Here is a 25,880-nt window from a genome sequence, read left to right as displayed (position 1 = left end):
CTAACCACTATACTATCGAGGACTCGCTCAGAATTCGACTGATTCTAGATTGACTGATATTATAACAAGTAGAAATGAACCCATATACTCGGCATATTACTGATTGAAATGAAGAGGAGTTTATCTATAAAGTTTAAGCTGGTTAGAGCAGCAGGTTACCTAACGATTAGGGAAAATCACGTGATTAAAATCAAGAGCACGCCCTTTCAAATAGTAATAACAATAAGGAGAGCCAGAGGCCAAAACATTTTTTATAAGAGTAGTTCTTCCCGACGGGGAATTGAACCCTGGTCTCCCGCGTTCCATGTGGGGAAACTAACGACGTTACTATCGAGGACTCGGTCAGAGTCGGGCTAATTCGTGATTGACAGCAATTATAACAGAAAAAAACTCATATTCTCAGTAGATAATAGCTTGAAATGAAGAAGGATTCATCTTTAAAAGTTCAGGCTTTTGAGTGCAGCAGGTGACTCAACGTTTGGTGAAATTAACGTGATAAAAGGGAACAGCAAGTAATTTTAAATTGTAATAACAATGAGTGCCAGTGGCCATTTTCTTTTTTAAAAGAGTTCTCCCCGACGGAGAATTGAACCCCGGTCTCCCGCGTGACAGGCGGGGATACTAACCACTATACTATCGAGGACTCGCTCGGAATTCGACTGATTCTAGATTGACTGATATTATAAAAAGTAGAAATGAACCCATATACTCGGCATATTACCGATTGAAATGAAGAGGGGTTTATCTTCAAAAGTTCAAGCTGGTTAGAGCAGCCGGTTACTTCACAATTGGTGAAAATCACGTGATTGAAGTCAAAAGCAAGTCCTTTTAAATTGTAATAACAATAAGAGCCAGTGGCCATTTTTTTAAAAGAGTTTTTCTCCGCGACGGAGAATTGAACCCTGGTCTCCCGCGTTACATTTGGGGAACCTAACGGCTTTACTATCGAGGACTCGGTCAGAGTGGGAAGATTTGTGATTGACAGAAATTATAACTAGAAATAATCTCTAATACTCAATAAATAATAGCTTGAAATGTTGAAGGATTCATCTTTAAAAGTTAAGGCTTTTGAGTGCAGCAGGTGATTTAACGTTTGGTGAAATTAACGTTATAAAAGGGAACAGCAAGTGATTTTAAATTGTAATAACAATGAGAGCCAGTGGCCAATTTCTTTTTTAAAAGCGTTGCTCTCCCCGACGGGGAATTGAACCCCGGTCTCCCGCGTGACAGGCGGGGATACTAACCACTATACTATCGAGGACTCGCTCGGAATTCGACTGATTCTAGATTGACTGATTTTATAAAAAGTAGAAATGAACCCATATACTCGGCATATTACCGATTGAAATGAAGAGGGGTTAATCTTTAAAAGTTCAAGCTGGTTAGAGCAGCCGGTTACTTCACAATTGGTGAAAATCACGTGATTGAAGTCAAAAGCAAGTCCTTTTAAATTGTAATAACAATGAGAGCCAGTGGCCATTTTTTTAAAAAGAGTTGCTCTCCCCGACGGGGAATTGAACCCGGGTCTCCCGCGTTACATGTGGGGAACCTAACGACTTTACTATCGAGGACTCGGTCAGAGTGGGGCAGATTTGTGATTGACAGAAATTGTAACTAGGAATAATCTCTAATACTTAATAAATAATCGTTTGAAATGAAGAAGGAGTCATCTTTAAAAGTTCAGGCTTTTGAGTGCAGCAGGTGACTCAACGTTTGGTGTAATTAACGTTAAAAAAGGGAACAGCAAGTGATTTTAAATTGTAATAACAATGAGAGCCAGTGGCCAAAACATTTCAAGAAGTGTATCTCTCCCCGACGGGAAATTGAACCCCGGTCTCCCGCGAGACAGGCGGGCATACTAACCACTATACTATCGAGCACTCGCTCGGAATTCGACTGATTCTAGATTGACTGATATTATAAAAAGTAGAAATGAACCATATACTCGGCATATTACCGATTGAAATGAAGAGGGGTTTATCTTCAAAAGTTCAAGCTGGTTAGAGCAGCAGGTTACTTAACAATTGGTGAAAAGCATGTGATTAAAGTCATGAGCAAGTCCTTTTAAATTGTAATAACAATGAGAGCCAGTGGCCATTTTTTTTTAAAAAGAGTTGCTCTTCCCGACGGGGAATTGAACCCTGGTCTCCCGCGTTACATGTGGGGATACTAACCACAATACTATCGAGGACTCGCTCAGAATTCGACTGATTCTAGATTGACTGATATTATAACAAGTAGAAATGAACCCATATACTCGGCATATTACTGATTGATATGAAGAGGAGTTTATCTATAAAGTTTAAGCTGGATAGAGCAGCAGGTTACCTAACGATTAGGGAAAATCACGTGATTAAAATCAAGAGCACGCCCTTTCAAATAGTAATAACAATAAGGAGAGCCAGAGGCCAAAACATTTTTTATAAGAGTAGTTCTTCCCGACGGGGAATTGAACCCTGGTCTCCCGCGTTCCATGTGGGGAAACTAACGACGTTACTATCGAGGACTCGGTCAGAGTCGGGCTAATTCGTGATTGACAGCAATTATAACAGAAAAAAACTCATAATCTCAGTAGATAATAGCTTGAAATGAAGAAGGATTCATCTTTAAAAGTTCAGGCTTTTGAGTGCAGCAGGTGATTTAACGTTTGGTAAAATTAACGTTATAAAAGGAAACAGCAAGTGATTTTAAATTGTAATAACAATGAGAGCCAGTGGCCAATTTCTTTTTTAAAAGTGTTGCCCTCCCCGACGGGGAATTGAACCTCAGTCTCCCGCGTGACAGGCGGGGATACTAACCACTATACTATCGAGGACTCGCTCAGAATGAGGCTGATTCTAGATTGACTGATATTATAAAAAGTAGAAATGAACCCATATACTCGGCATATTACCGATTGAAATGAAGAGGGGTTTATCTTCAAAAGTTCAAGCTGGTTAGAGCAGCCGGTTACTTAACAATTGGTGAAAATCACGTGATTAAAGTCAAGAGCAAGTCCTTTTAAATTGTAATAACAATGAGAGCCAGTGGCCATTTTTTTTAAAAAGAGTTGCTCTTCCCGACGGGGAATTGAACCCTGGTCTCCCGCGTTACATGTGGGGAACCTAACGACTTTACTATCGAGGACTCGGTCAGAGTGGGGCAGATTTGTGATTCACAGTAATTGTAACTAGGAATAATCTCTAATACTTAATAAATAATCGTTTGAAATGAAGAAGGAGTAATCTTTAAAGGTTCAGGCTTTTGAGTGCAGCAGATGACTTAACGTTTGGTGAAATTAACGTTATAAAAGGGAACAGCAAGTGATTTTAAATTGTAATAACAATGAGTGCCAGTGGCCATTTTCTTTTTTAAAAGAGTTCTCCCCGACGGAGAATTGAACCCCGGTCTCCCGCGTGACAGGCGGGGATACTAACCACTATACTATCGAGGACTCGCTCGGAATTCGACTGATTCTAGATTGACTGATATTATAAAAAGTAGAAATGAACCCATATACTCGGCATATTACCGATTGAAATGAAGAGGGGTTTATCTTCAAAAGTTCAAGCTGGTTAGAGCAGCCGGTTACTTCACAATTGGTGAAAATCACGTGATTGAAGTCAAGAGCAAGTCCTTTTAAATTGTAATAACAATAAGAGCCAGTGGCCATTTTTTTTAAAAGAGTTTTTCTCCGCGACGGGGAATTGAACCCTGGTCTCCCGCGTTACATTTGGGGAACCTAACGGCTTTACTATCGAGGACTCGGTCAGAGTGGGAAGATTTGTGATTGACAGAAATTATAACAAGAAATAATCTCTAATACTCAATAAATAATAGCTTGAAATGTTGAAGGATTCATCTTTAAAAGTTAAGGCTTTTGAGTGCAGCAGGTGATTTAACGTTTGGTGAAATTAAAGTTATAAAAGGGAACAGCAAGTGATTTTAAATTGTAATACCAATGAGAGCCAGTGGCCAATTTCTTTTTTAAAAGTGTTGCTCTCCCCGACGGGGAATTGAACCCCGGTCTCCCGCGAGACAGGCGGGCATACTAACCACTATACTATCGAGCACTCGCTCGGAATTCGACTGATTCTAGATTGACTGATATTATAAAAAGTAGAAATGAACCCATATACTCGGCATATTACCGATTGAAATGAAGAGGGGTTTATCTTCAAAAGTTCAAGCTGGTTAGAGCAGCCGGTTACTTAACAATTGGTGAAAATCATGTGATTAAAGTCAAGAGCAAGTCCTTTTAAATTGTAATAACAATGAGAGCCAGTGGCCATTTTTTTTTAAAAAGAGTTGCTCTTCCCGACGGGGAATTGAACCCTGGTCTCTCGCGTTACATGTGGGGAACCTAACGACTTTACTATCGAGGACTCGGTCAGAGTGTGGCTAATTCATGATTGACAGCAATTATAACAAAAAAACTCATATTCTCAGTAAATAATAGCTTGAAATGAAGAAGAATTCGTCTTTAAAAGTTCAGGCTTTTGAGTGCAGCAGGTGACTCAACGTTTGGTGAAATTAACGTGATAAAAGGGAACAGCAAGTCATTTTAAATTGTAATAAGTATAACCAGTAAAAACAAAGTTTTTCACTATAAATCCTTTATATGCGTGGCGGCTAGAGTTTTCTCGTCCTCTGCCTTGAGATGGATGCCACCTATGGGTCAGATGATTGCATAGCACCATTAAGCAATTGGTAATTAAATATAATATTTTTGTCCTAAAAAGTGTACAATTTTTGAATTTTTTTTCACGAACATTAATTGTCACACACAACGAGTCTGTGTGGAAAATGTCAGCTCGATTGGATCACGGGAAGTGGGTTAAAAAACTACCGAAAGATTTGCACGGTCCTAAGCAAGCAAGCGAACTTAATATAAAGGATTTAACAAGTAAACCCGTAAAAACTAAGTTTTTCACTATAAATCCTTTATATGCGTGGCGGCTAGAGTCCTCTCGTCCTCTGGCTTGAGATGGCTGCCACCTATGGGTCAGATGATTGTCTGCCACCATTAAGCAATTGGTAATTAAATATTTAATTTGTTTTCCCTAAACAGTGTAAAATTTTGGAATTTTTTTTCACGAAAATTAATTGTCACACACAACGAGTCTGTGTGGAAAATATCAGCTCGATTGGATCACGGGAAAAGGGTTAAAAAACGAGCGAAAGATTTGCACGATCCTAAGCAAGCAAGCGAACTTAATATAAAGGATTTAAAATTATATTCGCCTGTGGAGGACGCGGGGATCGATCCCGCGACCTTTGGCATGGGAAGCGAGGGCGCTACCAACTGCGCTACTCCGCCACGGCCTGTGGAGGGGTTACGCTCTGGGCTCTTACACTGTGACGTTCAGCCAAAGCCATGAATGAGTTCTATTTGAATATATGTAAAATATTTTTTTTTGCCTAAAAAGTGTACAATTTTGGGAATTTTTTTTCACGAACATTAATTGTCTCGCACAACGAGTCTGTGTGGAAAATGTCAGATCGATTGGATCACGGGAAGTGGGTTAAAAAACTACCGAAAGATTTGCACGGTCGTAAGCAAGCAAGCAAGCACGCAAGCAAGCAAGCAAGCGTACTTAATATAAAGGATTTAATAACAATGATAGCCGGTGGCCATTTTCTTTTTAAAAAGAGTTGCTCTCCCCGACGGGGAATTGAACTCCGGTCTCCCGCGTGACAAGCAGAGATACTAACCACAATACTATCGAGGACTCGCTCAGAATGAGGCTGATTGTAGATTGACTGAAATTATAAAAAGTAGAAATGAACCCATATACTCGGCATATTACCGATTGAAATGAAGAGGGGTTTATCTTTAAAAGTTCAAGCTGGTTAGAGCAGCAGGTTACTTCATAATTGGTGAAAATCACGTGATTAAAGTCAAGGGCAAGTCCTTTTAAATTGTAATAACAATGAGAGCCAGTGGCCATTTTTTTAAAAAGAGTTGCTCTCCCCGACGGGGAATTGAACCCTGGTCTCCCGCGTTACATGTGGGGAACCTAACGACTTTACTATCGAGGACTCGGTCAGAGTGTGGCTAATTCGTGATTGACAGCAATTATAACAAAAAAAACTCATATTCTCAGTAAATAATAGCTTGAAATGAAGAAGAATTCGTCTTTAAAAGTTCAGGCTTTTGAGTGCAGCAGGTGACTCAACGTTTGGTGAAATTAACGTGATAAAAGGGAACAGCAAGTAATTTTAAATTGTAATAACAATGAGAGCCAGTGGCCATTTTCTTTTTTAAAAGAGTAGTTCTTCCCGACGGGGAATTGAACCCTGGTCTCCCGCGTTACATGTGGGGAACCTAACGACTTTACTATCGAGGACTCGGTCAGAGTGGGGCAGATTTGTGATTGACAAAAATTGTAACTAGGACTTAATAAATAATCGTTTGAAATGAAGAAGGAGTCATCTTTAAAAGTTCAGGCTTTTGAGTGCAGCAGGTGACTTAACGTTTGGTGAAATTAACGTTATAAAAGGGAACAGCAAGTGATTTAAAATTGTAATAACAATGAGAGCCAGTGGCCAAAACATTTTAAAAAGTGTAGCTCTCCCCGACGGGGAATTGAACCCAGGTCTCCCGCGTGACAGGCGGGGATACTAACCACTATACTATCGAGGACTCGCTCGGAATTCGACTGATTCTAGATTGACTGATATTATAAAAAGTAGAAATGAACCCATATACTCGGCATATTACCGATTGAAATGAAGAGGGGTTTATCTTCAAAAGTTCAAGCTGGTTAGAGCAGCCGGTTACTTCACAATTGGTGAAAATCACGTGATTGAAGTCAAGAGCAAGTCCTTTTAAATTGTAATAACAATAAGAGCCAGTGGCCATTTTTTTAAAAATAGTTTTTCTCCGCGACGGGGAATTGAACCCTGGTCTCCCGCGTTACATTTGGGGAACCTAACGGCTTTACTATCGAGGACTCGGTCAGAGTGGGAAGATTTGTGATTGACAGAAATTATAACTAGAAATAATCTCTAATACTCAATAAATAATAGCTTGAAATGTTGAAGGATTCATCTTTAAAAGTTAAGGCTTTTGAGTGCAGCAGGTGATTTAACGTTTGGTGAAATTAACGTTATAAAAGGAAACAGCAAGTGATTTTAAATTGTAATAAGTATAACCAGTAAAAACAAAGTTTTTCACTATAAATCCTTTATATGCGTGGCGGCTAGAGTTTTCTCGTCCTCTGCCTTGGGATGGCTGCCACCTATGGGTCAGATGATTGCATTGCACCATTAAGCAATTGGTAATTAAATATAATATTTTTGTCCTAAAAAGTGTAAAATTTTTGAATTTTTTTTCACGAACATTAATTGTCACACACAACGAGTCTGTGTGGAAAATGTCAGCTCGATTGGATCACGGGAAGTGGGTTAAAAAATGACCTAAAAATTTGCACGGTCCTAAGCAAGCAAGCGAACTTAATATAAAGGATTTAACAAGTAAACCCGTAAAAACTAAGTTTTTCACTATAAATCCTTTATATGCGTGGCGGCTAGAGTCCTCTCGTCCTCTGGCTTGAGATGGCTGCCACCTATGGGTCAGATGATTGTCTGCCACCATTAAGCAATTGGTAATTAAATATTTAATTTGTTTTCCCTAAACAGTGTAAAATTTTGGAATTTTTTTTCACGAAAATTAATTGTCACACACAACGAGTCTGTGTGGAAAATATCAGCTCGATTGGATCACGGGAAGTGGGTTAAAAAACGAGCGAAAGATTTGCACGGTCCTAAGCAAGCAAGCGAACTTAATATAAAGGATTTAAAAATATATTCGCCTGTGGAGGACGCGGGGATCGATCCCGCGACCTTTGGCATGGGAAGCGAGGGCGCTACCAACTGCGCTACTCCGCCACGGCCTGTGGAGGGGTTACGCTCTGGGCTCTTACACTGTGACGTTCAGCCAAAGCCATGAATGAGTTCTATTTGAATATATGTAAAATAAAAAAATTTTGCCTAAAAAGTGTACAATTTTGGGAATTTTTTTTCACGAACATTAATTGTCTCGCACAACGAGTCTGTGTGGAAAATGTCAGCTCGATTGGATCACGGGAAGTGGGTTAAAAAACTACCGAAAGATTTGCACGGTCGTAAGCAAGCAAGCAAGCACGCAAGCAAGCAAGCAAGCGAACTTAATATAAAGGATTTAATAACAATGATAGCCAGTGGCCATTTTCTTTTAAAAAAGAGTTGCTCTCCCCGACGGGGAATTGAACCCTGGTCTCCCGCGTTACATGTGGGGAACCTAACGACTTTACTATCGAGGACTCGGTCAGAGTGTGGCTAATTCGTGATTGACAGCAATTATAACAAAAAAAAACTCATATTCTCAGTAAATAATAGCTTGAAATGAAGAAGAATTCGTCTTTAAAAGTTCAGGCTTTTGAGTGCAGCAGGTGACTCAACGTTTGGTGAAATTAACGTGATAAAAGGGAACAGCAAGTAATTTTAAATTGTAATAACAATGAGAGCCAGTGGCCATTTTCTTTTTTAAAAGAGTAGTTCTTCCCGACGGGGAATTGAACCCTGGTCTCCCGCGTTACATGTGGGGAACCTAACGACTTTACTATCGAGGACTCGATCAGAGTGGGGCAGATTTGTGATTGACAGAAATTGTAACTAGGACTTAATAAATAATCGTTTGAAATGAAGAAGGAGTCATCTTTAAAAGTTCAGGCTTTTGAGTGCAGCAGGTGACTTAACGTTTGGTGAAATTAACGTTATAAAAGGGAACAGCAAGTGATTTAAAATTGTAATAACAATGAGAGCCAGTGGCCAAAACATTTTAAAAAGTGTAGCTCTCCCCGACGGGGAATTGAACCCAGGTCTCCCGCGTGACAGGCGGGGATACTAACCACTATACTATCGAGGACTCGCTCGGAATTCGACTGATTCTAGATTGACTGATATTATAAAAAGTAGAAATGAACCCATATACTCGGCATATTACCGATTGAAATGAAGAGGGGGTTATCTTCAAAAGTTCAAGCTGGTTAGAGCAGCCGGTTACTTCACAATTGGTGAAAATCACGTGATTGAAGTCAAGAGCAAGTCCTTTTAAATTGTAATAACAATAAGAGCCAGTGGCCATTTTTTTAAAAAGAGTTTTTCTCCGCGACGGGGAATTGAACCCTGGTCTCCCGCGTTACATGTGGGGAACCTAACGGCTTTACTATCGAGGACTCGGTCAGAGTGGGAAGATTTGTGATTGACAGAAATTATAACTAGAAATAATCTCTAATACTCAATAAATAATAGCTTGAAATGTTGAAGGATTCATCTTTAAAAGTTAAGGCTTTTGAGTGCAGCAGGTGATTTAACGTTTGGTGAAATTAACGTTATAAAAGGAAACAGCAAGTGATTTTAAATTGTAATAAGTATAACCAGTAAAAACAAAGTTTTTCACTATAAATCCTTTATATGCGTGGCGGCTAGAGTTTTCTCGTCCTCTGCCTTGAGATGGCTGCCACCTATGGGTCAGATGATTGCATTGCACCATTAAGCAATTGGTAATTAAATATAATATTTTTGTCCTAAAAAGTGTAAAATTTTTGAATTTTTTTTCACGAACATTAATTGTCACACACAACGAGTCTGTGTGGAAAATGTCAGCTCGATTGGATCACGGGAAGTGGGTTAAAAAATGACCTAAAGATTTGCACGGTCCTAAGCAAGCAAGCGAACTTAATATAAAGGATTTAACAAGTAAACCCGTAAAAACTAAGTTTTTCACTATAAATCCTTTATATGCGTGGCGGCTAGAGTCCTCTCGTCCTCTGGCTTGAGATGGCTGCCACCTATGGGTCAGATGATTGTCTGCCACCATTAAGCAATTGGTAATTAAATATTTAATTTGTTTTCCCTAAACAGTGTAAAATTTTGGAATTTTTTTTCACGAAAATTAATTGTCACACACAACGAGTATGTGTGGAAAATATCAGCTCGATTGGATCACGGGAAGTGGGTTAAAAAACGAGCGAAAGATTTGCACGGTCCTAAGCAAGCAAGCGAACTTAATATAAAGGATTTAAAAATATATTCGCCTGTGGAGGACGCGGGGATCGATCCCGCGACCTTTGGCATGGGAAGCGAGGGCGCTACCAACTGCGCTACTCCGCCACGGCCTGTGGAGGGGTTACGCTCTGGGCTCTTACACTGTGACGTTCAGCCAAAGCCATGAATGAGTTCTATTTGAATATATGTAAAATAAAAAAATTTTGCCTAAAAAGTGTACAATTTTGGGAATTTTTTTTCACGAACATTAATTGTCTCGCACAACGAGTCTGTGTGGAAAATGTCAGCTCGACTGGATCACGGGAAGTGGGTTAAAAAACTACCGAAAGATTTGCACGGTCGTAAGCAAGCAAGCAAGCACGCAAGCAAGCAAGCAAGCGAACTTAATATAAAGGATTTAATAACAATGATAGCCAGTGGCCATTTTCTTTTAAAAAAGAGTTGCTCTCCCCGACGGGGAATTGAACTCAGGTCTCCCGCGTGAGAAGCGGGGATACTAACCACAATACTATCGAGGACTCGCTCAGAATGAGGCAGATTGTAGATTGACTGAAATTATAAGAAGTAGAAATGAACCCATATACTCGGCATATTACCGATTGAAATGAAGAGGGGTTTATCTTTAAAAGTTCAAGCTGGTTAGAGCAGCAGGTTACTTCATAATTGGTGAAAATCACGTGATTAAAGTCAAGGGCAAGTCCTTTTAAATTGTAATAACAATGAGAGCCAGTGGCAATTTTTTAAAAAAGAGTTGCTCTCCCCGACGGGGAATTGAACCCTGGTCTCCCGCGTTACATGTGGAAACCTAACGACTTTACTATCGACGACTCGGTCAGAGTGTGGCTAATTCGTGATTGACAGCAATTATAACAAAAAAAACTCATATTCTCAGTAAATAATAGCTTGAAATGAAGAGGAATTCGTCTTTAAAAGTTCAGGCTTTTGAGTGCAGCAGGTGACTCAACGTTTGGTGAAATTAACGTGATAAAAGGGAACAGCAAGTCATTTTAAATTGTAATAAGTATAACCAGTAAAAACAAAGTTTTTCACTATAAATCCTTTATATGCGTGGCGGCTAGAGTTTTCTCGTCCTCTGCCTTGAGATGGCTGCCACCTATGGGTCAGATGATTGCATTGCACCATTAAGCAATTGGTAATTAAATATAATATTTTTGTCCTAAAAAGTGTAACATTTTTGAATTTTTTTTCACGAACATTAATTGTCACACACAACGAGTCTGTGTGGAAAATGTCAGCTCGATTGGATCACGGGAAGTGGGTTAAAAAATGGCCTAAAGATTTGCACGGTCCTAAGCAAGCAAGCGAACTTAATATAAAGGATTTAACAAGTAAACCCGTAAAAACTAAGTTTTTCACTATAAATCCTTTATATGCGTGGCGGCTAGAGTCCTCTCGTCCTCTGGCTTGAGATGGCTGCCACCTATGGGTCAGATGATTGTCTGCCACCATTAAGCAATTGGTAATTAAATATTTAATTTGTTTTCCCTAAACAGTGTAAAATTTTGGAATTTTTTTTCACGAAAATTAATTGTCACACACAACGAGTCTGTGTGGAAAATATCAGCTCGATTGGATCACGGGAAATGGGTTAAAAAACGAGCGAAAGATTTGCACGGGGATCAATCCCGCGACCTTTGGCATGGGGAGCAAGGGCGCTACCAACTGCACTACTCCGCCACGGCCTGTGGAGGGGTTACGCTCTGGGCTCTTACACTGTGACGTTCAGCCAAAGCCATGAATGAGTTCTATTTGAATATATGTAAAATACATTTTTTTTGCCTAAAAAGTGTACAATTTTGAGAATTTTTTTTCACAAACATTAATTGTATCGCACAACGAGTCTGTGTGGAAAATGTCAGCTCGATTGGATAACGGGAAGTGGGTTAAAAAACTACCGAAAGATTTGCACGGTCGTAAGCAAGCAAGCAAGCACGCAAGCAAGCAAGCAAGCGTACTTAATATAAAGGATTTAATAACAATGATAGCCAGTGGCCATTTTCTTTTAAAAAAGAGTTGCTCTCCCCGACGGGGAATTGAACTCCGGTCTCCCGCGTGACAAGCGGGGATACTAACCACAATACTATCGAGGACTCGCTCAGAATGAGGCTGATTGTAGATTGACTGAAATTATAAGAAGTAGAAATGAACCCATATACTCGGCATATTACCGATTGAAATGAAGAGGGGTTTATCTTTAAAAGTTCAAGCTGGTTAGAGCAGCCGGTTACTTCATAATTGGTGAAAATCACGTGATTAAAGTCAAGGGCAAGTCCTTTTAAATTGTAATAACAATGAGAGCCAGTGGCCATTTTTTTAAAAAGAGTTGCTCTCCCCGACGGGGAATTGAACCCTGGTCTCCCGCGTTACATGTGGAAACCTAACGACTTTACTATTGAGGACTCGGTCAGAGTGTGGCTAATTCGTGATTGACAGCAATTATAACAAAAAAACTCATATTCTCAGTAAATAATAGCTTGAAATGAAGAAGAATTCGTCTTTAAAAGTTCAGGCTTTTGAGTGCAGCAGGTGACTCAACGTTTGGTGAAATTAACGTGATAAAAGGGAACAGCAAGTAATTTTAAATTGTAATAACAATGAGAGCCAGTGGCCATTTTCTTTTTTAAAAGAGTAGTTCTTCCCGACGGGGAATTGAACCCTGGTCTCCCGCGTTACATGTGGGGAACCTAACGACTTTACTATCGAGGACTCGGTCAGAGTGGGGCAGATTTGTGATTGACAGAAATTGTAACTAGGACTTAATAAATAATCGTTTGAAATGAAGAAGGAGTCATCTTTAAAAGTTCAGGCTTTTGAGTGCAGCAGGTGACTTAACGTTTGGTGAAATTAACGTTATAAAAGGGAACAGCAAGTGATTTAAAATTGTAATAACAATGAGAGCCAGTGGCCAAAACATTTTAAAAAGTGTAGCTCTCCCCGACGGGGAATTGAACCCAGGTCTCCCGCGTGACAGGCGGGGATACTAACCACTATACTATCGAGGACTCGCTCGGAATTCGACTGATTCTAGATTGACTGATATTATAAAAAGTAGAAATGAACCCATATACTCGGCATATTACCGATTGAAATGAAGAGGGGTTTATCTTCAAAAGTTCAAGCTGGTTAGAGCAGCCGGTTACTTCACAATTGGTGAAAATCACGTGATTGAAGTCAAGAGCAAGTCCTTTTAAATTGTAATAACAATAAGAGCCAGTGGCCATTTTTTTTAAAAGAGTTTTTCTCCGCGACGGGGAATTGAACCCTGGTCTCCCGCGTTACATTTGGGGAACCTAACGGCTTTACTATCGAGGACTCGGTCAGTGGGAAGATTTGTGATTGACAGAAATTATAACTAGAAATAATCTCTAATACTGAATAAATAATAGCTTGAAATGTTGAAGGATTCATCTTTAAAAGTTAAGGCTTTTGAGTGCAGCAGGTGATTTAACGTTTGGTGAAATTAACGTTATAAAAGGAAACAGCAAGTGATTTTAAATTGTAATAAGTATAACCAGTAAAAACAAAGTTTTTCACTATAAATCCTTTATATGCGTGGCGGCTAGAGTTTTCTCGTCCTCTGCCTTGAGATGGCTGCCACCTATGGGTCAGATGATTGCATTGCACCATTAAGTAATTGTTAATTAAATATAATATTTTTGTCCTAAAAAGTGTAAAATTTTGGAATTTTTTTTTCACAAACATTAATTGTATCGCACAACGAGTCTGTGTGTAAAATGTCAGCTCGATTGGATCACGGGAAGTGGGTTAAAAAACTACCGAAAGATTTGCACGCGCGTAAGCAAGCAAGCAAGCACGCAAGCAAGCAAGCAAGCGTACTTAATATAAAGGATTTAATAACAATGATAGCCAGTGGCCATTTTCTTTTTAAAAAGAGTTGCTCTCCCCGACGGGGAATTGAACTCCGGTCTCCCGCGTGACAAGCGGGGATACTAACCACAATACTATCGAGGACTCGCTCAGAATGAGGCTGATTGTAGATTGACTGAAATTATAAGAAGTAGAAATGAACCCATATACTCGGCATATTACCGATTGAAATGAAGAGGGGTTTATCTTTAAAAGTTCAAGCTGGTTAGAGCAGCAGGTTACTTCATAATTGGTGAAAATCACGTGATTAAAGTCAAGGGCAAGTCCTTTTAAATTGTAATAACAATGAGAGCCAGTGGCCATTTTTTTAAAAAGAGTTGCTCTCCCCGACGGGGAATTGAACCCTGGTCTCCCGCGTTACATGTGGAAACCTAACGACTTTACTATTGAGGACTCGGTCAGAGTGTGGCTAATTCGTGATTGACAGCAATTATAACAAAAAAACTCATATTCTCAGTGAATAATAGCTTGAAATGAAGAAGAATTCGTCTTTAAAAGTTCAGGCTTTTGAGTGCAGCAGGTGACTCAACGTTTGGTGAAATTAACGTGATAAAAGGGAACAGCAAGTAATTTTAAATTGTAATAACAATGAGAGCCAGTGGCCATTTTCTTTTTTAAAAGAGTAGTTCTTCCCGACGGGGAATTGAACCCTGGTCTCCCGCGTTACATTTGGGGAACCTAACGGCTTTACTATCGAGGACTCGGTCAGTGGGAAGATTTGTGATTGACAGAAATTATAACTAGAAATAATCTCTAATACTGAATAAATAATAGCTTGAAATGTTGAAGGATTCATCTTTAAAAGTTAAGGCTTTTGAGTGCAGCAGGTGATTTAACGTTTGGTGAAATTAACGTTATAAAAGGAAACAGCAAGTGATTTTAAATTGTAATAAGTATAACCAGTAAAAACAAAGTTTTTCACTATAAATCCTTTATATGCGTGGCGGCTAGAGTTTTCTCGTCCTCTGCCTTGAGATGGCTGCCACCTATGGGTCAGATGATTGCATTGCACCATTAAGCAATTGGTAATTAAATATAATATTTTTGTCCTAAAAAGTGTAAAATTTTGGAATTTTTTTTCACAAACATTAATTGTATCGCACAACGAGTCTGTGTGGAAAATGTCAGCTCGATTGGATCACGGGAAGTGGGTTAAAAAACTACCGAAAGATTTGCACGGTCGTAAGCAAGCAAGCAAGCACGCAAGCAAGCAAGCAAGCGTACTTAATATAAAGGATTTAATAACAATGATAGCCAGTGGCCATTTTCTTTTTAAAAAGAGTTGCTCTCCCCGACGGGGAATTGAACTCCGGTCTCCCGCGTGACAAGCGGGGATACTAACCACAATACTATCGAGGACTCGCTCAGAATGAGGCTGATTGTAGATTGACTGAAATTATAAGAAGTAGAAATGAACCCATATACTCGGCATATTACCGATTGAAATGAAGAGGGGTTTATCTTTAAAAGTTCAAGCTGGTTAGAGCAGCAGGTTACTTCATAATTGGTGAAAATCACGTGATTAAAGTCAAGGGCAAGTCCTTTTAAATTGTAATAACAATGAGAGCCAGTGGCCATTTTTTTAAAAAGAGTTGCTCTCCCCGACGGGGAATTGAACCCTGGTCTCCCGCGTTACATGTGGAAACCTAACGACTTTACTATTGAGGACTCGGTCAGAGTGTGGCTAATTCGTGATTGACAGCAATTATAACAAAAAAACTCATATTCTCAGTGAATAATAGCTTGAAATGAAGAAGAATTCGTCTTTAAAAGTTCAGGCTTTTGAGTGCAGCAGGTGACTCAACGTTTGGTGAAATTAACGTGATAAAAGGGAACAGCAAGTAATTTTAAATTGTAATAACAATGAGAGCCAGTGGCCATTTTCTTTTTTAAAAGAGTAGTTCTTCCCGACGGGGAATTGAACCCTGGTCTCCCGCGTTACATGTGGGGAACCTAACGACTTTACTATCGAGGACTCGGTCAGAGTGGGGCAGATTTGTGATTGACAGAAATTGTAACTAGGACTTAATAAATAATCGTTTGAAATGAAGAAGGAGTCATCTTTAAAAGTTCAGGCTTTTGAGTGCAGCAGGTGACTTAACGTTTGGTGAAATTAACGTTATAAAAGGGAACAGCAAGTGATTTAAAATTGTAATAACAATGAGAGCCAGTGGCCAAAACATTTTAAAAAGTGTAGCTCTCCCCGACGGGGAATTGAACCCAGGTCTCCCGCGTGACAGGCGGGGATACTAACCACTATACTATCGAGGACTCGCTCGGAATTCGACTGATTCTAGATTGACTGATATTATAAAAAGTAGAAATGAACCCATATACTCGGCATATTACCGATTGAAATGAAGAGGGGTTTATCTTCAAAAGTTCAAGCTGGTTAGAGCAGCCGGTTACTTCACAATTGGTGAAAATCACGTGTTCGAAGTCAAGAGCAAGTCCTTTTAAATTGTAATAACAATAAGAGCCAGTGGCCATTTTTTTTAAAAGAGTTTTTCTCCGCGACGGGGAATTGAACCCTGGTCTCCCGCGTTACATTTGGGGAACCTAACGGCTTTACTATCGAGGACTCGGTCAGAGTGGGAAGATTTGTGATTGACAGAAATTATAACTAGAAATAATCTCTAATACTGAATAAATAATAGCTTGAAATGTTGAAGGATTCATCTTTAAAATTTAAGGCTTTTGAGTGCAGCAGGTGATTTAACGTTTGGTGAAATTAACGTTATAAAAGGAAACAGCAAGTGATTTTAAATTGTAATAAGTATAACCAGTAAAAACAAAGTTTTTCACTATAAATCCTTTATATGCGTGGCGGCTAGAGTTTTCTCGTCCTCTGCCTTGAGATGGCTGCCACCTATGGGTCAGATGATTGCATTGCACCATTAAGCAATTGGTAATTAAATATAATATTTTTGTCCTAAAAAGTGTAAAATTTTTGATTTTTTTTTCAGGAACATTAATTGTCACACACAACGAGTCTGTGTGGAAAATGTCAGCTCGATTGGATCACGGGAAGTGGGTTAAAAAATGACCTAAATATTTGCACGGTCCTAAGCAAGCAAGCGAACTTAATATAAAGGATTTAACAAGTAAAGCCGTAAAAACTAAGTTTTTCACTATAAATCCTTTATATGCGTGGCGGCTAGAGTCCTCTCGTCCTCTGGCTTGAGATGGCTGCCACCTATGGGTCAGATGATTGTCTGCCACCATTAAGCAATTGGTAATTAAATATTTAATTTGTTTTCCCTAAACAGTGTAAAATTTTGGAATTTTTTTTCACGAAAATTAATTGTCACACACAACGAGTCTGTGTGGAAAATATCAGCTCGATTGGATCACGGGAAGTGGGTTAAAAAACGAGCGAAAGATTTGCACGGTCCTAAGCAAGCAAGCGAACTTAATATAAAGGATTTAAAAATATATTCGCCTGTGGAGGACGCGGGGATCGATCCCGCGACCTTTGGCATGGGAAGCGAGGGCGCTACCAACTGCGCTACTCCGCCACGGCCTGTGGAGGGGTTACGCTCTGGGCTCTTACACTGTGACGTTCAGCCAAAGCCATGAATGAGTTCTATTTGAATATATGTAAAATAAAAAAATTTTGCCTAAAAAGTGTACAATTTTGGGAATTTTTTTTCACGAACATTAATTGTCTCGCACAACGAGTCTGTGTGGAAAATGTCAGCTCGATTGGATCACGGGAAGTGGGTTAAAAAACTACCGAAAGATTTGCACGGTCGTAAGCAAGCAAGCAAGCACGCAAGCAAGCAAGCAAGCGAACTTAATATAAAGGATTTAATAACAATGATAGCCAGTGGCCATTTTCTTTTAAAAAAGAGTTGCTCTCCCCGACGGGGAATTGAACTCCGGTCTCCCGCGTGAGAAGCGGGGATACTAACCACAATACTATCGAGGACTCGCTCAGAATGAGGCAGATTGTAGATTGACTGAAATTATAAGAAGTAGAAATGAACCCATATACTCGGCATATTACCGATTGAAATGAAGAGGGGTTTATCTTTAAAAGTTCAAGCTGGTTAGAGCAGCAGGTTACTTCATAATTGGTGAAAATCACGTGATTAAAGTCAAGGGCAAGTCCTTTTAAATTGTAATAACAATGAGAGCCAGTGGCAATTTTTTAAAAAAGAGTTGCTCTCCCCGACGGGGAATTGAACCCTGGTCTCCCGCGTTATATGTGGAAACCTAACGACTTTACTATCGAGGACTCGGTCAGAGTGTGGCTAATTCGTGATTGACAGCAATTATAACAAAAAAAACTCATATTCTCAGTAAATAATAGCTTGAAATGAAGAGGAATTCGTCTTTAAAAGTTCAGGCTTTTGAGTGCAGCAGGTGACTCAACGTTTGGTGAAATTAACGTGATAAAAGGGAACAGCAAGTCATTTTAAATTGTAATAAGTATAACCAGTAAAAACAAAGTTTTTCACTATAAATCCTTTATATGCGTGGCGGCTAGAGTTTTCTCGTCCTCTGCCTTGAGATGGCTGCCACCTATGGGTCAGATGATTGCATTGCACCATTAAGCAATTGGTAATTAAATATAATATTTTTGTCCTAAAAAGTGTAACATTTTTGAATTTTTTTTCACGAACATTAATTGTCACACACAACGAGTCTGTATGGAAAATGTCAGCTCGATTGGATCACGGGAAGTGGGTTAAAAAATGGCCTAAAGATTTGCACGGTCCTAAGCAAGCAAGCGAACTTAATATAAAGGATTTAACAAGTAAAGCCGTAAAAACTAAGTTTTTCACTATAAATCCTTTATATGCGTGGCGGCTAGAGTCCTCTCGTCCTCTGGCTTGAGATGGCTGCCACCTATGGGTCAGATGATTGTCTGCCACCATTAAGCAATTGGTAATTAAATATTTAATTTGTTTTCCCTAAACAGTGTAAAATTTTGGAATTTTTTTTCACGAAAATTAATTGTCACACACAACGAGTCTGTGTGGAAAATATCAGCTCGATTGGATCACGGGAAATGGGTTAAAAAACGAGCGAAAGATTTGCACGGTCCTAAGCAAGCAAGCGAACTTAATATAAAGGATTTAAAAATATATTCGCCTGTGGAGGACGCGGGGATCGATCCCGCGACCTTTGGCATGGGAAGCGAGGGCGCTACCAACTGCACTACTCCGCCACGGCCTGTGGAGGGGTTACGCTCTGGGCTCTTACACTGTGACGTTCAGCCAAAGCCATGAATGAGTTCTATTTGAATATATGTAAAATACATTTTTTTGCCTAAAAAGTGTACAATTTTGGGAATTTTTTTTCATAAACATTAATTGTATCGCACAACGAGTCTGTGTAGAAAATGTCAGCTCGATTGGATCACGGGAAGTGGGTTAAAAAACTACCGAAAGATTTGCACGGTCGTAAGCAAGCAAGCAAGCACGCAAGCAAGCAAGCAAGCGTACTTAATATAAAGGATTTAATAACAATGATAGCCAGTGTCCATTTTCTTTTTAAAAAGAGTTGCTCTCCCCGACGGGGAATTGAACTCCGGTCTCCCGCGTGACAAGCGGGGATACTAACCACAATACTATCGAGGACTCGCTCAGAATGCGGCTGATTGTAGATTGACTGAAATTATAAGAAGTAGAAATGAACCCATATACTCGGCATATTACCGATTGAAATGAAGAGGGGTTTATCTTTAACAGTTCAAGCTGGTTAGAGCAGCAGGTTACTTCATAATTGGTGAAAATCACGTGATTAAAGTCAAGGGCAAGTCCTTTTAAATTGTAATAACAATGAGAGCCAGTGGCCATTTTTTTAAAAAGAGTTGCTCTCCCCGACGGGGAATTGAACCCTGGTCTCCCGCGTTACATGTGTAAACCTAACGACTTTACTATTGAGGACTCGGTCAGAGTGTGGCTAATTCGTGATTGACAGCAATTATAACAAAAAAACTCATATTCTCAGTAAATAATAGCTTGAAATGAAGAAGAATTCGTCTTTAAAAGTTCAGGCTTTTGAGTGCAGCAGGTGACTCAACGTTTGGTGAAATTAACGTGAGAAAAGGGAACAGCAAGTAATTTTAAATTGTAATAACAATGAGAGCCAGTGGCCATTTTCTTTTTTAAAAGAGTAGTTCTTCCCGACGGGGAATTGAACCCTGGTCTCCCGCGTTACATGTGGGGAACCTAACGACTTTACTATCGAGGACTCGGTCAGAGTGGGGCAGATTTGTGATTGACAGAAATTGTAACTAGGACTTAATAAATAATCGTTTGAAATGAAGAAGGAGTCATCTTTAAAAGTTCAGGCTTTTGAGTGCAGCAGGTGACTTAACGTTTGGTGAAATTAACGTTATAAAAGGGAACAGCAAGTGATTTAAAATTGTAATAACAATGAGAGCCAGTGGCCAAAATATTTTAAAAAGTGTAGCTCTCCCCGACGTGGAATTGAGCCCAGGTCTCCCGCGTGACAGGCGGGGATACTAACCACTATACTATCGAGGACTCGCTCGGCATTCGACTGATTCTAGATTGACTGATATTATAAAAAGTAGAAATGAACCCATATACTCGGCATATTACCGATTGAAATGAAGAGGGGTTTATCTTCAAAAGTTCAAGCTGGTTAGAGCAGCCGGTTACTTCACAATTGGTGAAAATCACGTGATTGAAGTCAAGAGCAAGTCCTTTTAAATTGTAATAACAATAAGAGCCAGTGGCCATTTTTTTTAAAGAGTTTTTCTCCGCGACGGGGAATTGAACCCTGGTCTCCCGCGTTACATTTGGGGAACCTAACGGCTTTACTATCGAGGACTCGGTCAGAGTGGGAAGATTTGTGATTGACAGAAATTATAACTAGAAATAATCTCTAATACTGAATAAATAATAGCTTGAAATGTTGAAGGATTCATCTTTAAAAGTTAAGGCTTTTGAGTGCAGCAGGTGATTTAACGTTTGGTGAAATTAACGTTATAAAAGGAAACAGCAAGTGATTTTAAATTGTAATAAGTATAACCAGTAAAAACAAAGTTTTTCACTATAAATCCTTTATATGCGTGGCGGCTAGAGTTTTCTCGTCCTCTGCCTTGAGATGGCTGCCACCTATGGGTCAGATGATTGCATTGCACCATTAAGCAATTGGTAATTAAATATAATATTTTTGTCCTAAAAAGTGTAAAATTTTTGAATTTTTTTTCACGAACATTAATTGTCACACACAACGAGTCTGTGTGGAAAATGTCAGCTAGATTGGATCACGGGAAGTGGGTTAAAAAATGACCTAAAGATTTGCACGGTCCTAAGCAAGCAAGCGAACTTAATATAAAGGATTTAACAAGTAAACCCGTAAAAACTAAGTTTTTCACTATAAATCCTTTATATGCGTGGCGGCTAGAGTCCTCTCGTCCTCTGGCTTGAGATGGCTGCCACCTATGGGTCAGATGATTGTCTGCCACCATTAAGCAATTGGTAATTAAATATTTAATTTGTTTTCCCTAAACAGTGTAAAATTTTGGAATTTTTTTTCACGAAAATTAATTGTCACACACAACGAGTCTGTGTGGAAAATATCAGCTCGATTGGATCACGGGAAGTGGGTTAAAAAACGAGCGAAAGATTTGCACGGTCCTAAGCAAGCAAGCGAACTTAATATAAAGGATTTAAAAATATATTCGCCTGTGGAGGACGCGGGGATCGATCCCGCGACCTTTGGCATGGGAAGCGAGGGCGCTACCAACTGCGCTACTCCGCCACGGCCTGTGGAGGGGTTACGCTCTGGGCTCTTACACTGTGACGTTCAGCCAAAGCCATGAATGAGTTCTATTTGAATATATGTAAAATAAAAAAATTTTGCCTAAAAAGTGTACAATTTTGGGAATTTTTTTTCACGAACATTAATTGTCTCGCACAACGAGTCTGTGTGGAAAATGTCAGCTCGATTGGATCACGGGAAGTGGGTTAAAAAACTACCGAAAGATTTGCACGGTCGTAAGCAAGCAAGCAAGCACGCAAGCAAGCAAGCAAGCGAACTTAATATAAAGGATTTAATAACAATGATAGCCAGTGGCCATTTTCTTTTAAAAAAGAGTTGCTCTCCCCGACGGGGAATTGAACTCCGGTCTCCCGCGTGAGAAGCGGGGATACTAACCACAATACTATCGAGGACTCGCTCAGAATGAGGCAGATTGTAGATTGACTGAAATTATAAGAAGTAGAAATGAACCCATATACTCGGCATATTACCGATTGAAATGAAGAGGGGTTTATCTTTAAAAGTTCAAGCTGGTTAGAGCAGCAGGTTACTTCATAATTGGTGAAAATCACGTGATTAAAGTCAAGGGCAAGTCCTTTTAAATTGTAATAACAATGAGAGCCAGTGGCAATTTTTTAAAAAAGAGTTGCTCTCCCCGACGGGGAATTGAACCCTGGTCTCCCGCGTTACATGTGGAAACCTAACGACTTTACTATCGAGGACTCGGTCAGAGTGTGGCTAATTCGTGATTGACAGCAATTATAACAAAAAAAACTCATATTCTCAGTAAATAATAGCTTGAAATGAAGAGGAATTCGTCTTTAAAAGTTCAGGCTTTTGAGTGCAGCAGGTGACTCAACGTTTGGTGAAATTAACGTGATAAAAGGGAACAGCAAGTCATTTTAAATTGTAATAAGTATAACCAGTAAAAACAAAGTTTTTCACTATAAATCCTTTATATGCGTGGCGGCTAGAGTTTTCTCGTCCTCTGCCTTGAGATGGCTGCCACCTATGGGTCAGATGATTGCATTGCACCATTAAGCAATTGGTAATTAAATATAATATTTTTGTCCTAAAAAGTGTAACATTTTTGAATTTTTTTTCACGAACATTAATTGTCACACACAACGAGTCTGTATGGAAAATGTCAGCTCGATTGGATCACGGGAAGTGGGTTAAAAAATGGCCTAAAGATTTGCACGGTCCTAAGCAAGCAAGCGAACTTAATATAAAGGATTTAACAAGTAAAGCCGTAAAAACTAAGTTTTTCACTATAAATCCTTTATATGCGTGGCGGCTAGAGTCCCCTCGTCCTCTGGCTTGAGATGGCTGCCACCTATGGGTCAGATGATTGTCTGCCACCATTAAGCAATTGGTAATTAAATATTTAATTTGTTTTCCCTAAACAGTGTAAAATTTTGGAATTTTTTTTCACGAAAATTAATTGTCACACACAACGAGTCTGTGTGAAAAATATCAGCTCGATTGGATCACGGGAAATGGGTTAAAAAACGAGCGAAAGATTTGCACGGTCCTAAGCAAGCAAGCGAACTTAATATAAAGGATTTAAAAATATATTCGCCTGTGGAGGACGCGGGGATCGATCCCGCGACCTTTGGCATGGGAAGCGAGGGCGCTACCAACTGCACTACTCCGCCACGGCCTGTGGAGGGGTTACGCTCTGGGCTCTTACACTGTGACGTTCAGCCAAAGCCATGAATGAGTTCTATTTGAATATATGTAAAATACATTTTTTTGCCTAAAAAGTGTACAATTTTGGGAATTTTTTTCCATAAACATTAATTGTATCGCACAACGAGTCTGTGTAGAAAATGTCAGCTCGATTGGATCACGGGAAGTGGGTTAAAAAACTACCGAAAGATTTGCACGGTCGTAAGCAAGCAAGCAAGCACGCAAGCAAGCAAGCAAGCGTACTTAATATAAAGGATTTAATAACAATGATAGCCAGTGGCCATTTTCTTTTTAAAAAGAGTTGCTCTCCCCGACGGGGAATTGAACTCCGGTCTCCCGCGTGACAAGCGGGGATACTAACCACAATACTATTGAGGACTCGCTCAGAATGCGGCTGATTGTAGATTGACTGAAATTATAAGAAGTAGAAATGAACCCATATACTCGGCATATTACCGATTGAAATGAAGAGGGGTTTATCTTTAAAAGTTCAAGCTGGTTAGAGCAGCAGGTTACTTCATAATTAGTGAAAATCACGTGATTAAAGTCAAGGGCAAGTCCTTTTAAATTGTAATAACAATGAGAGCCAGTGGCCATTTTTTTAAAAAGAGTTGCTCTCCCCGACGGGGAATTGAACCCTGGTCTCCCGCGTTACATGTGTAAACCTAACGACTTTACTATTGAGGACTCGGTCAGAGTGTGGCTAATTCGTGATTGACAGCAATTATAACAAAAAAACTCATATTCTCAGTAAATAATAGCTTGAAATGAAGAAGAATTCGTCTTTAAAAGTTCAGGCTTTTGAGTGCAGCAGGTGACTCAACGTTTGGTGAAATTAACGTGAGAAAAGGGAACAGCAAGTAATTTTAAATTGTAATAACAATGAGAGCCAGTGGCCATTTTCTTTTTTAAAAGAGTAGTTCTTCCCGACGGGGAATTGAACCCTGGTCTCCCGCGTTACATGTGGGGAACCTAACGACTTTACTATCGAGGACTCGGTCAGAGTGGGGCAGATTTGTGATTGACAGAAATTGTAACTAGGACTTAATAAATAATCGTTTGAAATGAAGAAGGAGTCATCTTTAAAAGTTCAGGCTTTTGAGTGCAGCAGGTGACTTAACGTTTGGTGAAATTAACGTTATAAAAGGGAACAGCAAGTGATTTAAAATTGTAATAACAATGAGAGCCAGTGGCCAAAATATTTTAAAAAGTGTAGCTCTCCCCGACGTGGAATTGAGCCCAGGTCTCCCGCGTGACAGGCGGGGATACTAACCACTATACTATCGAGGACACGCTCGGCATTCGACTGATTCTAGATTGACTGATATTATAAAAAGTAGAAATGAACCCATATACTCGGCATATTACCGATTGAAATGAAGAGGGGTTTATCTTCAAAAGTTCAAGCTGGTTAGAGCAGCCGTTTACTTCACAATTGGTGAAAATCACGTGATTGAAGTCAAGAGCAAGTCCTTTTAAATTGTAATAACAATAAGAGCCAGTGGCCATTTTTTTTAAAGAGTTTTTCTCCGCGACGGGGAATTGAACCCTGGTCTCCCGCGTTACATTTGGGGAACCTAACGGCTTTACTATCGAGGACTCGGTCAGAGTGGGAAGATTTGTGATTGACAGAAATTATAACTAGAAATAATCTCTAATACTGAATAAATAATAGCTTGAAATGTTGAAGGATTCATCTTTAAAAGTTAAGGCTTTTGAGTGCAGCAGGTGATTTAACGTTTGGTGAAATTAACGTTATAAAAGGAAACAGCAAGTGATTTTAAATTGTAATAAGTATAACCAGTAAAAACAAAGTTTTTCACTATAAATCCTTTATATGCGTGGCGGCTAGAGTTTTCTCGTCCTCTGCCTTGAGATGGCTGCCACCTATGGGTCAGATGATTGCATTGCACCATTAAGCAATTGGTAATTAAATATAATATTTTTGTCCTAAAAAGTGTAAAATTTTTGAATTTTTTTTCACGAACATTAATTGTCACACACAACGAGTCTGTGTGGAAAATGTCAGCTAGATTGGATCACGGGAAGTGGGTTAAAAAACTACCGAAAGATTTGCACGGTCGTAAGCAAGCAAGCAAGCACGCAAGCAAGCAAGCAAGCGAACTTAATATAAATGATTTAATAACAATGATAGCCAGTGGCCATTTTCTTTTAAAAAAGAGTTGCTCTCCCCGACGGGAAATTGAACTCCGGTCTCCCGCGTGAGAAGCGGGGATACTAACCACAATACTATCGAGGACTCGCTCAGAATGAGGCAGATTGTAGATTGACTGAAATTATAAGAAGTAGAAATGAACCCATATACTCGGCATATTACCGATTGAAATGAAGAGGGGTTTATCTTTAAAAGTTCAAGCTGGTTAGAGCAGCAGGTTACTTCATAATTGGTGAAAATCACGTGATTAAAGTCAAGGGCAAGTCCTTTTAAATTGTAATAACAATGAGAGCCAGTGGCAATTTTTTAAAAAAGAGTTGCTCTC

General features: G+C 39.4%; 1 non-coding gene across 1 annotated transcript; it reads right to left on the bottom strand.

Moving 5' to 3' along the window:
• Positions 1-1,189: 1,189 nt before the first annotated feature.
• Positions 1,190-1,261, bottom strand: TRNAD-GUC (transfer RNA aspartic acid (anticodon GUC)). Its single transcript has one exon. It is a non-coding gene; the product is annotated as a tRNA-Asp (tRNA).
• Between the last annotated feature and the right edge of the window lie 24,619 nt (positions 1,262-25,880).

This window comes from Lampetra planeri, chromosome 66, assembly GCF_965212315.1.
Source record: "Lampetra planeri chromosome 66, kcLamPlan1.2.h2, whole genome shotgun sequence".
Lineage (NCBI taxonomy): Eukaryota > Metazoa > Chordata > Hyperoartia > Petromyzontiformes > Petromyzontidae > Lampetra > Lampetra planeri.
This window is presented reverse-complemented; position numbering and strand designations above follow the sequence as displayed.